Raw genomic sequence first — 5,933 nt, forward strand, 5'->3', positions numbered from 1 at the left:
CTCCGCGATTACATCGAACTCAATACAAAATTTAGAACACAAGCGAAAAATGATTTTGAAAAAAATTTGTACAAATTGATGAACAACGCGGTATTAGGCAAAACTATGGAAAACGTTCGAAATCATGTAGATGAAAAATTATTGACAAAGTGGGACGGACGATACGGTGCGGAAGCAATGATCGCGAAACCAAATTTCCATAGCAGGAGCGTCTTTTCCGAAAATTTAATCGCCGTTGAATTACGTAAACTAGAAGTAAAATTTAACAAACCAATCTATGTTGGTATGTGTATACTCGATATATCGAAAGTGTGTCTGTATGAATTTCACTATGAGTACATGTCACCGCTCTATCGTGAAAGATGTCGGATAATGTACACCGACACCGACAGTTTAATATATCACATCGAGTGCGATGATGTGTACGAGAACATGAAACGCGATATCGCTAGATTCGATACGAGCGATTATCCAATTGACAACGCGTACGGTATAGCGCATGCAAACAAAAAGGTGCCAGGCTTGATGAAAGACGAGAATAATGACCGAATTCGTCGGGCTCAGAGCAAAAATGTACGCGGTGAGGGTGGACGGCAAAAAAGACACTAAAAAGCAAAAGGTGTCAAAAGTAATGTCGTAGCGCGTAGTATAACATTCGACGATTATACGCGGTGCCTGAATGACGAGATTGAAATGACACGTCAGCAGTCATGTATTAGATCGAAATTGCACGAAGTGTATACCATCCGCGAGACAAAAATTGCTCTAAGTCCGTACGACGATAAGCGGTATATTATATCTGATTCGACCGACACATTACCATGGGGACATTACCAAATACCCTTATAAAATATAATGTAGTATAATGTGTGTGTGTGTGTGTATGTGTGTATGCATGTGTATGATATATTGTTATGTAACATATGTGTAATATATTGTAACGATTAAAGGAAAGGATGTATTAATAAAGATTTTGTATTTCATATATTTCATGTATACTTTATATATTTTATACGATGTACACATTATATTTTTCTTAAAATAAATAGTCTATATAAATTAAATCACATTGTCCTTATGTATCCAAGAATTGTGTGAATTGTCAAATCCCAGCCATTTCACGTAAACCTCGTCACCCCTCCTGCGCAGTACTTTCTCCACAAGATACACGTCCGGATAATTCGCGCGATGCAACTCATACTCGTAAAACGCTCCAGCGACAGATGTTTTGCGATAGTCCTCGAGTAGATAGCTTACGGGTTTAGTACGCTGCACTTTAACAATCTTAAAAACCTCCGTCGTCCAATTTGGCGTGTAACTCTTCTCGAAAAGTTTCTTGTACTTGCTAACGCGTACCGAGTCACCTACTTTGAATTTCGCCGGAGCGATCTTTATGTTACTATATACCGTTTTCAAAAGTTTATCAGCGATCGCGGGGGTGACATCGGCGGGTCGCATGCCGATTGTTCGGTGCTTGCGCGCGTTATAATCCGATACGAGTCGCGGCAACGCGTCGATCCACTTGTAAGTTCCATTCAGCGTAAACATCTTCCACATGTCGTTCTTCAGCGTACGATTGAATCGCTCGACGACCGATGCCTTCATTACCGAATATGTAGAATAATGATTGATGTTATGTTTCCGTATAAGCTGTTGCACGTCAGCGTTGTAAAATTCCTTCCCCATATCAGTTTGCATGTTTTTCGGGCATCTCTTGCTCTCTCGAATTATTTCGGCGACAGCGTCAGCCGTCTCGCTTGCACCTTTACTCTTGAGTGGTACGGCCCACGCGTACTTGCTCAACACATCGATGATGGTGAGTATGTAGTGATAATCTTTGTTGAAACGAGAATACGGACGCATCTCGACGATGTCGACTTGCCACAGATCATCGTATCCTCGCACTATGACATGTCTTCGGGGAAAATTTTTTCTCGCCGGCGCGTGCAGTTCGTTCACCAACTGCCGTCTCTCCAAACTATGTTGTTTCATCGCTTCGTCGGTTTTTTTTCCCGATCGTCGTTTACTGATGCTTGTTTTATCGCTCATTTCCGTTACTGAGCCGTTAATAGTCGTTCTTGACCCGTTCTTGAGCCGTTCGTAGCCGTTCTTGACCCGTTCTTGAGCCGTTCTTGAGCCGTTCATAGTCGTTCTTGACCCGTTCTTGAGCCGTTCGTAGTCGTTCTTGACCCGTTCTTGAGCCGTTCTTGAGCCGTTCTTGAGCCGTTCCTAGTCGTTCTTGACCCGTTCTTGAACCGTTCGTAGTCGTTCTTGAGCCGTTCGTAGCCGTTCTTGACCCGTTCTTGAGCCGTTCATAGCCGTTCTTGGGTTGTTTACTTCCGTTCTTGACCCATTCGAAAATCGTTCTTGATTCGTTCGCAGCCTTGTTCACAGTCGTTTCTAACCCGTTCGCAACCGTTCCTGAGCCGTTCGCAGTCGTTCCTGAGTTGATAGTAGCCTTGTATGTAGCCTTTAATGACTTGTTCGTAGCCTCGTTCGCAGCCCTGCTTGAGTTGTTCGTACCCTCGTTCGCAGCTGTTGCTAGGCCGTTCACTACTCATTGTAGTTAGATAGCAGTTCGATAATCCTTCGTAGCCGTTCGATAATTGTTCGTAGCCGTTCGATAATTGTTCGTAGCCGTTCGATAACCGTTCGATAGCCGCTCCTAACCCGTTCACTGCTGCTCATTCAGGTCGTTTTTGAGTTAGCATTAGGTGTACGTTTTATCGTAGTCTGTACTGCTCGCACGTACTTCTTGAACGAAGTCAGCTTCTCATCTGATTCTTTCTGTTGATTCATCAATCTTTTAACGCAGGATTCCACATACAGTTTGTTGACAGCATCAGTGTCAGCTTCAGGTTGCGCTACACGACGAATCTTGCGCGATCTTGCATCATAGTCTGTAGCGACACGACACAGAGCGTTTCCGCGCACGTAACTTCTCACCAATCTATCCCAATGATCGCTTGTGCCAGTTGCATCATTTCTCCGTTCGAATAATCCAAATTTGTTGATAGACATTTTTCGATGCGAATGACGCCGATCGACTGATTAGTTTTGCCGAGACCCCGTTTAATTTATAATAATGCCTGCTTCGCGAAGTTCCTCGATGATCGACAGGATCTCGTTGACGTGAGCGTTGTGGCCAGCTCGGCGCGAAGCATCGAGCAATCGTATCCGATCCACTAGCTCGTTGGGGTCGTCCCAGTGCACGTAATCGATTTTATTGTCGGTTAGCGTCATCGCTTGAGTCATGAATACACCCTTTCCAGATTTTTTCTTTTCAATTGACATCAACGGTGCGATTATTTGTTTGTATTTGTATCCCCTGTTGCTCCGTAATTGACCTTGTGCATCATATTTGCGTTTATGCGCGTTCGTCGCCAATAATATGCTCTTGTATTTTTGCATATCGTCTTCCGTGTAAATAACATCATCGGGAATCCTCTTGAAGACTAGCTCGTATAATCCAGGTGTACCAATGTACTTTACTTTGTCTATAATTATAGAATCATATTTATCCATGTCAAATCGTTTGTTACCGAGCAACATTCCATCCTTTTCGAAATAGACACCATATACGTGATCGATCTCGGTTTTTTATCGCTACCGAGGAGAGCGCCCATGTATTTTTGTCCCAGTGGTCCGAAGTGCTCTCGCAACATTTCTTGACCTTCCGACGTTTGTAACGTGTTTCGAACGGATGTTTCAAGTGAATTGCTTGTGGTTTCGAAAACATTTTCGTTTGCGAGTGATTCGGGTATTGTAAATGGTAGGATTCTCGTTGTCGCGGACTGTGTAGAGGTGGACGGTGTAGAGCTTATCGGTGGTTCATCCAGTAAAAATCCGTCCGATGTACGTGGTGTCGATGAGCGATTTGTGTTTGGTCGTTTTCTCTTTTTCGGTGTCGCATCTTCCTCCTCCTCCTCCTCGTACCGCTTAACAGCGGGTAACGTTTTAATTTTCACGTCAGCTTTACTCTCAGGTTCGATTTTCACTGCGATCAAGCTCGCGTTGTCGACAATCTTTTGTAGTGGTTCGATAATAGGTTTAAAGTGAGTCTTGACTGCGATATCGTCATCGATCTTATCAGTCTTTAAAGCACGATGTTTCTTACGGATCGATTCGCTCGTTTTCACAATTTCCTTCGCAATCTTTTCACGCTCGCGAATGTTATGGTTATCAGCCATGTCTGCAGAGTGCTCGCGTTTCACTCTTCTCGACAGAATATCGGCAGCGACTAATCGTTTTGCGGTATCGTAAACTCGTTAAATCCTTTTCTGTATCGTCCGTTTGTAAGCAAGCTGTCCTTGTCTATCACTAAGAATCCATACTTTTGTTGCCAACAAATACGACATAATTTACTGAAATCTTCGTACGACATGTCGGTATTCACATGATCGTTGTATACGTGTTTCAAGTTGGTACCGTCCTGTTTAAACAACATCAGTAAGTTCGCGTTGTCGCGTATAAGATGTTTTGGTATTCTCGCGTACGTCTGACAGAGATAGAAGCAATCAACGTTCGAGTGGCGTCCCATTGAAAAGTACTCTCTTATTGTATCTTGCTTGTCACACGCCACGTCATCAAAGATGAAAATCGAGTTTGGACATGCCTCGCTCGGTGGAATGATGTCACTGTTATTGGAGAATGTAAAGTAGCCGATTTCTTCCATCGACGTCAACAAATTCTCCAGATACCGATATTTTGGCTGTTGCAGCGACTTTGAGTACACGTACACGTTTTCGAAGCAAACACCGTGCGGGGTTTCTATCAAACTAATCAAGACGTTAGTTTTACCGCAATTCGAGGGGCCGCAAATGAATGCGCGTATAGTAGTCGGCAACATCGTACCATGTCTGCGCATCTCCGCGTTGTCCCCCACCGAGCGTAATCTGTCGTCGCAATTCGTCACGCGTATCGTCAAAGGTTGTCGCACGAATCTCATTTTCCCACTCCCCGATTGAATCGAACGCTTGCCTATTTGTAGCTGCGCGGAGCCACGAATCGCTCAGTAACGAAAAAATGTTTGTTCTGCTAACAAGTGCCTCCGATATTCACGGTTTAAGCGCCGAACAACTGCAATTTGTGCCAAAAGCAGTTTTACTGCAATGTGAAAATCACATCCACTACGTGGGACAAGCTTCCGGAACACATAAAGGCGGATCCAGAGATTCAGGCCTATCGCCGCTGTTTCGAACATTACAATCGACCGTGGCAGCGAACGCACATCGACGGTCCAGCGCCGATGATAAAGGATTGCAGCGAATGTCAGCGAAAAAAATAGGTAGAGGACTATTAAATCACGCAATAAACGCACTTCCAATCGAATTCCATATCCCCGGCTATCAGTTTTGTGGTCCGGGCACGCGGCTACAAAAGCGATTAGCCAGAGGCGATCGAGGTATCAACCCATTGGACACGGCGTGCCGTGAACACGATATTGCGTACTCTCGGAGCAACGATCTCACCGAGAGACACGTGGCGGATAAGGTACTCGCCGACAAAGCGCGAACTCGTATCATTGCGAGAGATTCGACTCTCGGTGAAAGAGCCGCCGCCACAGCTGTCTGGGCAGCGATGAAAACCAAGACGAAGCTCGGTATGGGCCTGAAGACGACGACGAAGACGAAGACAAAGAAAAAGATGACGAAGAAACGGATACTTCCGGTATCGAAACGCGGTGGCATATTGCCAATTCTACCAATGTTGGGCGCGCTTGGATCCATGATTGGTGGAGCGGCTGGTGTAGCCGTTCACCATAAAGATGGTGAATGACGGAAAAGCTGCACAACGTCAGTTGCAAGAGATGCTACGTCACAATCGCGCAAATGGAAGGTCACGGATTGTATCTCGCTCCATACAAACACGGACGAGGAGTTTCAACGAGAAAAAATGAAAAAAAAACGTCAAAGAGACGCTAAAAATGCCAC

At 44.7% G+C, this 5,933-nt stretch overlaps 1 pseudogene; it reads right to left on the reverse strand.

Moving 5' to 3' along the window:
• Positions 1–3,072: 3,072 nt before the first annotated feature.
• LOC145940241 (uncharacterized) lies at positions 3,073–4,190 on the reverse strand (annotated as a pseudogene).
• Positions 4,191–5,933: the final 1,743 nt, after the last annotated feature.

The sequence above is a fragment of the Prenolepis imparis genome, unplaced genomic scaffold, assembly GCF_030444845.1.
Source record: "Prenolepis imparis isolate NDT839.2.m4 unplaced genomic scaffold, iyPreImpa1.0 SCAF_9, whole genome shotgun sequence".
NCBI lineage: Eukaryota > Metazoa > Arthropoda > Insecta > Hymenoptera > Formicidae > Prenolepis > Prenolepis imparis.